General features: G+C 58.1%; 1 long non-coding RNA gene across 1 annotated transcript; it reads right to left on the bottom strand.

Moving 5' to 3' along the window:
• Nucleotides 1-3,064: 3,064 nt before the first annotated feature.
• On the bottom strand, nucleotides 3,065-7,403 carry LOC128836836 (uncharacterized). The gene is made up of 3 exons (XR_008444841.1): nucleotides 7,353-7,403; nucleotides 5,641-5,840; nucleotides 3,065-4,243 (listed from the first exon to the last, which is right to left on the bottom strand). It is a non-coding gene; the product is annotated as an uncharacterized LOC128836836 (long non-coding RNA).
• Between the last annotated feature and the right edge of the window lie 270 nt (nucleotides 7,404-7,673).

Raw genomic sequence — 7,673 nt, forward strand, 5'->3', positions numbered from 1 at the left:
ACCCAGATAGTGGGTTACTGCCGGGGGCAGGACCCTGACGTAGAGGGGCACCGGGGTCTGGGAGGTACACCGGGACCAGCGGCAGGCGAGACACCAGCCTGTAGAGGGCACTTAGAGGCCGGAAGAGATCATCCCTCACCGTTGCCCTGTGACACAGACTCTCTATCTTTGCTCGGTCTGACTGCAGGCCTGAACCATTAACACTGAGCTAATTTTCCCCTGAACCAAGGTATCCCAGAAGTATCATAGCGAGGAGTGTTGTCTAGGGTGACCAGATGACAGGAAGAAAATATCGGGACACAAGGGGGGGGGTATCTGGTGGAGCAAAAAAACCCAAAAAACTGAGTGCTGCCGGTATAAGGACACAAACAGCTCCCTCTCCCAATTCTCTACTGTGGCCCAGTGCTGCCGGCAGTCGGGGGCAGGAGCTGAGAACAGCCGAGTGCTGTGGGCAGTCAGAGGAGATTATTCACCCTTCCTTAGGTATGCATACCTTCAGCCTCTGGTTTTTAGGAGGGGGGGGGGGGAACCAACGGAGAACAGCTGAGTGCTGCCGGCAGTCAGAGGAGAAGAAAAAAAAAAAAAAGCCGAGAACAGCTGAGTGCTGCCGGCGGAGAAAAAAAAAAAAAAAAGCGGAGTGCAGCGTCCCGACCGAAGATCAATCGGGATGCGGGACAAATACCTAAATATCGGGACGGTCCCGATTTTATCGGGACGTCTGGTCACCCTAGTGTTGTCTCCTGCGCAGACGGACGGGGAGGGAGCTGCAAACCCCTTACAGTCTCTCTTTCTAGTCTTTCATACTTTTTTCTCTAAATATGTCAAAACACAAGTACGCAACCTTCCCCCGGCAAAACACAGAAAAATGGGGACGGCGCCGGCAATGGGGATGGGGTGTGGTAACCTGTCAAAAACTACATGGTGAAGAAAGCTATCGAGCGGTTATCTACTCACATGGGGTTGTCAGGGAGGGGTAGTACCTCTGATGGGGGAGCAGTCGTACTCCTAGGAGTAGCTCATCCACTTTGGTCCCCACTTGACAATACCCAGCTCTCACCTGTGACTCCAAGGAGCTGTCAGCATGTGACAGCGGCCACACCCCGGAGACCGTCTCGACCGGTGGGCTAAACCAGGTGAGGGTAGCCGATGAGTATGAGACTCTCTGTGAGTTAGGGCCTGTCTACCCATTGCATGCGAAGGCTGGATCTGGCTGACTGAGGCAACCTGGTTCAATGGTCACGAAGGTGATGACAGCAAGCGTTGTGGAACGCTTAAGAGCACAACAAGACACGTAGGCGTCCTGGTCATCCACTGCGCCCTGCCCTATCTCCAGCCGTCTCGACTTCTGTTCTTGCCACTGGATACAGATAGGAACTGGGAAGAGAGAGTGAGGCTGACATCGCGCAACTCTCCCTCACTTTAATCCAATTCATGCGCAAGTCTCGACATATCGTATCCTATTACATCATATCAAGTCCTGTGGCGATGGGCGAGCGACGAAGCAGCAGGTGTGGATACACTGGGAGCTGTAGCTGCGGACCTGCACATAGGCGGCTCAGGCATAATGGTCGTTCCTCACTGACCGAAGCAGCAGTGGAGCTCGGCATCTTGTTGAGCGACTGAGCAGCCCTATTCAGGATTGCACTGCTCACCTCCGTAGAATGAGGAGGCTAGAAAAGGTGCCTTAAACATTGCCTGCTTCACCTTACCCTGGCCAGCATACCGCGGCTGGCGGGGATCCCACAAAAGCGGTCGTATAAAAACAAAACTTAGAGTGACACCGATCACTATTGGCACATGGAATGTGCACACGTTACTGGACAACATCACGGCAGATAGACCGGAGAGAAGAACAGCACTTGTCGCTAGAGAGCTCGCACGCTACAACATTGACATTGCAGCCCTTAGCGAAACTCGCCTTGCTAATGAAGGACAGCTGTCCCAGTCAGGCTGTGGCTATACATTCATTCACACAGGCAGTAATACCTCTGAGGCGAGGCGAATTGCTGAGGCTGAAAAAAAGCGTGAGCTGCGCAAGTCTAGAGCTGCTTGTACATCATCGACAGTGCCATTACTTGTCTGCCCGACGTGTGACAGGACGTTCCACGCCCGAATAGGACTGATCAGTCATCTTCAGACGTACAGAGCCCGGTCATCGAAAGAATGAGTGGTTGAGGTCTTCATCGATAACGATGGACGAACATCACTCACATGCAATCTCCCACCCTGTACATAGCAATCCTCTGTTTCATTTTGATGTTTTTTGATGTACTTAATGCTTTTATTCATTTTATTGATTAAATAATTGTAATTACAGTAATACATCAGGGTATAAAAGATCTACACATCTTCTCCTGAACACAGACTGCTCCAATGGATCCCACAACCCATACAGCGAGAAAGCCGTAGCAAGCGTTAACATCTCCAAAATCCTATCCGGGCAGGAAAATGCACCTGCTGTTTGCAACACTTCTATAGTATAGACACAGGGTGAGGGCTAGACAAAGTGACCACGGTTAGTCCTGCTCCATCTCTACTGTCTGGGTTTCCATCTACAGCTGTTCACACTGGAAATGCAGGACAGGGGTAAGGTTAGCCCATCACCAAAAGAACCTTAATGTAAAGCAGTGCTCCTGCCAGTGCCTGGTGGGGATCATGCAGACAGACTACACCCCAGGCTGGGCATTGTCCCAGGGTAAAGCAGGCCTGTAGTGGAAGGTGGAGGAGCCCCTGGACGAACAGGGTGAGGCATGGGACAATTCAGCTAAGAGTTGCAGGGCTGGGCACCAGAAGAATCGCGGGGTGGAACTTTGGGGTATGGCAGGGAGGGGTGGAACGAGCCCCGCTCTGGGTCAGTCCCAGTGCCAATGGCCCACTGCCTTTGAAGAGGCCACCGATGAAGGCCATTTGTCCTACTCCCCTGGGTCCCACAACCCAGCTCTGGCCAGAGAGAAACTTTGCCTTGGAATCTTAAAGCAAGTGACTTTGTTTCTAGGGCTGAAGGGGATGGTGGGATGGGAGACGCTGTCAGCTCAGAGAAAAAACTGACCCTTGTACTCTTTGGGGGATCGTACCTGAAATGGGGGTCAGCGGGAGGTGGAAGGGCTGAGTGTAAAGGACCAGGAAGGAAACAGGGTCCTGGGAGAGAGTCAGTGCTGGGACACCCCGTTGCTCATGAGACTCCACCTTCCGAGTAGTGCGGCCCCAGGTCTGTAACCCTTATGCTGGGGAGCGCTGCCAAGCAGTCTCCTGCTGCAGGCCCACGGCCCTGCCCAACATAAGGGCTGCAGAACAGGGCCCTCAGAAGGGGGGTTACTACTGTGTCCTGAGGAGCATAAGGGATGGGACCTGTCGGAACCACAGGCTTCCCCCAAGGCTTTGGGGGCTAAAGGAGTCAGCTTCTGAAGTGGACACTGTGCCCTGTCACCAGTGATTAGTGGGAACCGGGCTAGCACTCTGGCTCTACGGTGCTAACCGCTAATTGGGGGCCTGAAAGGGGTGAGCCGTAGGGTGCTAGACCTTAGTCAGCCCTGCCCCTGCAGCACACATGGTAGCAGATGGGACAGAGTGAGTCCCAGCTCCAGGATGGTACCGCAGCCAGTGCTGCGAACGGGGCTCCATGCACCCTGCTGGTGCTAGGCTGGGGTCGGCAGCACACAAGCCCTCTCCGTATTTCGGTACCGGCCGGCAGATCCCAGCTCTGCTGAACGACGAAGCGTGGAGAGGGGCCTGCACCCGCTTGCAGAAGGAATGAGACCCCAGGCACCCAGGAGGAGCAGAGGCCAGCAGCAGGATGCAGCTGGCAGGATCCCTCTCGCACATCCAGGATCTGGGGCTGCTGAACGGGCTGCGGGACAGATTGGAATGATCCCGTTGAGTCTCTCAGCTTGGGGGCCTCCCCGTGGCTGGCAAGGCCATGTCCCGAAGCACTGCCTGGCCACGCCCTGGTCAGCAGAAAGCCCTCTGCATCATGGAAACCCAGCGTGGGGCTGGACGGGAACGACGCCCCCTAGCCGTGGAAGCGGGCAGTTCACAAAGCCCCAGCTGAGACGCCGTCACCCCAGAGTCCTGGAAACTGGAGCACACACAGGCCAGGCCGCTCCCAGCTCTTCACAGCCAGGGAGAGGGGCTGGGGCCTGGGCCCGCCAGGGAGCCTGACAGTCCCCCTGGCTCCGGCCTTTCCAGTGCCTAGGTCGGGCCGTTCAGCAATCTTCTCCAGCTCCAGAGCTTCACTGTCAGGTCGCTGGGGAAGGAAGAGAGAGAGGAAGTGAGGCCGGGGGCTGCCCCTGCCCCAGCTGGGAGAGGCAGCACAGCGAGTACAATCAGCTATAGGCCACGCCCTGCCCCCAACTCCCCCGCCCCCAAATGCATCACGCTGCAGCCCAGGAGAGCAAGGCCGCTGTGCCCCAAGCGGGCGGGCACCGGCGCAAGGAGGGAGCAGATGCGCCCAGCTGCCCGCCAGCGGGATAATCCCCCAGAGCGCCAGTAACGGGGCACTCTACCAGAGCGCAGGCTCAGCCAGTGGCACCTCACTGGCAGTGGCCAGTGACGCAGTGGGGGATGGGGATGGGGCGGGGATCCCCCCAGCAGTGGCCCAGGAGGAGCAGTAGTCAGATGGGCAAACCCCATGCAGCCCCGAGCTGGCCGCTGGATCCAATCACCTGGGGGACTGGGAGGGGGGGGGCAAGAGGACAGTCTCCTCTTGCAAAGAGCTCTACATGGGGGGAAAATCCAAAAGAATCTCATACTGTTAAGAAGCAGCTGAGACCAGAGCGGAGAGAGAAGAGACAGAGAAAGAAAAGGAGAGAGAGCCAGAGGGGGTGAGAGCCAGAGAGAGGAGGAGGAGGAGGGTCAAGGCAGGCTAGTGGCACGCCCCTTTATGGCAAGGACGCGGTGAGGAAGTGAGGAAGGCAGGGGGTGAGCCCAGGCACGTAAGTCCATAGCTTTACCTGGCAGTCACTGCGGCACAGAGAGAAACAGAGGGTGGAGGGGGGGGGGGGGGCGGAAGAGAAAGGAAAGGAGAAAAGGGACATGGTCGGAAAAGAGGAGATCAGAGACGGTGCCAGAGACATTGTGAACCCGGGGACCCACTCTGGGGGCCAGGGCTGTGCACAGGGGCCGGGGAGCGGAAGGAGGGGGCGGTGGTGCTCTCATTGGAGATGCACAAGGCGCCGTCGAGGAGGAGCTGGTGCCCGGTTGGCAGGAAGTCCGTTCTCTGCGCTGAGGGTGGCAGGGCCAGCAGCACCAGGTCTGGCTAGTCCCGGCACATCAAAGGAGCTGGCAAGAGCATCCCAAAAGCATGGCGGGGCAGGGCAGGACCAGCGCTTGGCATAACTGGATGGGGCAGAAGAGCCTCACTGTGGGGCGACCTAACAATGGCTGAGAGATGGAGGAGAGGAGAGGCTAGATGGAGAGGGGTTGGGGGCCCTGCAGCCGACTGCTGCCCCACACCAAACCGCCTGCAGCCTGGCTCCGGCGCTGTTCCCATCCCTCACTCCCAGTGCCATTCCAGGCCCTGCCACATGGGGGGAGCAACAGTGGGTTTGGAGAGCTCCTGCAGCTCTGCTGCACTGGGGGGAGTTGGGGGTCAGACCTCCCTCTCCCATGCCGCAGGGGCCTAGCCCTACCCACTGCCCTCACCTGGAAGCAGTGAATATGTGCTTGGAATTGGTGCAGATGGCATTGATGGGGCTGTCGTGGCCCTTGATCTCCCCAACGGGCGAGAAGTTCTCCATGTTCCAGACCTTCACCACGACCCCGCGGCAGGCGCTCAGCAGCATGGGGCGGCCGGGGACGAAGGCCAGGGCACAGACCCAGTCCTTGTGCGCGTTGGGGATTTGCTGGCAGGCACAGAGACAGGGCAGAGCCAGTGAGCGCCCACGATCCACGCTGCCAGCCGGGGCCATCAAGACCCAAACTGCCCCCTGAGCTCCAGGGCAGGGTCAGGCCAGCAGCCAGAGCCAGATGCTGGGTTTGCAGCTGGCTGCTGGCTCTGTAATGGGCTGAGACAAACCCCCCACATCTGTACCGTGGCTGAGAGCTGGAATTTTTAAGCTCCGCTCGATTTCTCATCAAGCAGCAGCCGAGGATTTGAATTCAAGACAAGGGGACTCTGGTGAGCTACAGAAGCAGCTCAGCAGGAGAGAAGAGGGCTCCGCCCCAGGAGACAATTGCTCATTGGGATTGACCAGGGGATCTCCAAGCTCTAATCAATCCAAGCCGAGCTGGCAACCAGGATACGAGACACACAAGATGGGGGAGAGAATCTCTTTGATTGGGCCAATTTCGGGGGGGGGGGGGAAGGGACAAGTCTGCAAACTCAGCTCTTCTTCCAGGGTGGGGCTTGAAAGCTTGTCCCTTCCACCCACAGGAGCTGGTCCAATAAAAGAGATTCCCCCTCACCCCCCATCTCTCTAATTATTTGTCTGCCATCAATCCTCAGCGCTCCAGTGGGAAGAAAAATGAGCATTAGCCTCATTTCATAGGGGAGAGACTGTGGGGGAGGGTCACACAGCCACAAATGGTGACTAGCTCTGGGCAGCTCCATTTTGGGGGACACCCCGACCACCCCATTTTCAGAGGGGCAGAGCCCCCACTGCTCCCCTTGACTCCCACAGTGCCCAGCTCCTCTGAACAACCCAGCCCCGGGCGGGCACATGGTAGGTTCTCCAAAACAGAGCCCCCCACCACTAAAAAAAAAAAAAAAAAAAATCAATGGAGGCCTCTGAAATGTTAGCCAAGTCTCATGGCAGAGCCAGACCTCCTGCCTCCCAGCACCGGCCTGCACGCCCCCTTCGGCTGCTGTTCTATCCCAGACCCACCGGAGGCCATCCCCGCACTGCAGCGCGTCACCACTGACCTGGAGAGCCAGGCACCGCAGCCTGTGGCGCCCGGAGACCAGACAGCCACACTCACTGGGGTCAGAAATAGGGACACCGCCGAGCGCTATCTACCCCCAGACCAACCTGTCCCCATTCCCCATAGGCCACTGAGCCCTTTAACCGCAGCAGGTGGGGCCCAGCCCTATAGAACTGGCTACCGTGCATTGCCCACGGCTGTAAACTGCCTTCGGGACCCACCCTGCCAGCCACTGTCGTTTGCAACCCCCGGGGCTCTTCCATTGCCTGGAGGCCCCATGTGCAACGTAGGGATGGGGTCCTTGTGTCTGCTGTCTGATCCTCTGCCCCCAGGATGGCAGGAGCACGCTCCAGACTGGACAGCGACTCTCCAGCAGGTTCTAAGTCCTCGCTCCAGACCCTGGCACTGGCCCTCGAAACAGCACGCTGCGGGTCTAGCCCATCTCTCTGCCCCCCGCCCAGCAGCAGGGCCTTCCTGCTCGTCCCCCTCCGTACCTGGAGGAGCTCCTGCTGCTGCAGGTCCCACTTCTTGATCCCGTTGTCCCCAGAGCCGCTGAAGAGCACGTCGCCCTGGATGGCCAGACACTCGATGCCGTCGTAGTGCGGGGGCTCGAAGTTATGGGTGGGGCCGACGTTCCCCACCACGCTGTCCGCAATCTCAAACATCTGCAAGGCAACAGCCCGGAGGGCAGCTGCTGTGAACCCCGGTGGCAAAGGAGACCAGTCGCTCTCAGGTCATTAGGCCAGCAACAGCCCTTTCAGCAAGGCAGGGGGATGGCGAGAGCGTCCGACCACACAGCTATCACTGGGATGCTG

Source organism: Malaclemys terrapin, chromosome 4, assembly GCF_027887155.1.
Source record: "Malaclemys terrapin pileata isolate rMalTer1 chromosome 4, rMalTer1.hap1, whole genome shotgun sequence".
Taxonomy (NCBI): Eukaryota; Metazoa; Chordata; order Testudines; family Emydidae; genus Malaclemys; species Malaclemys terrapin.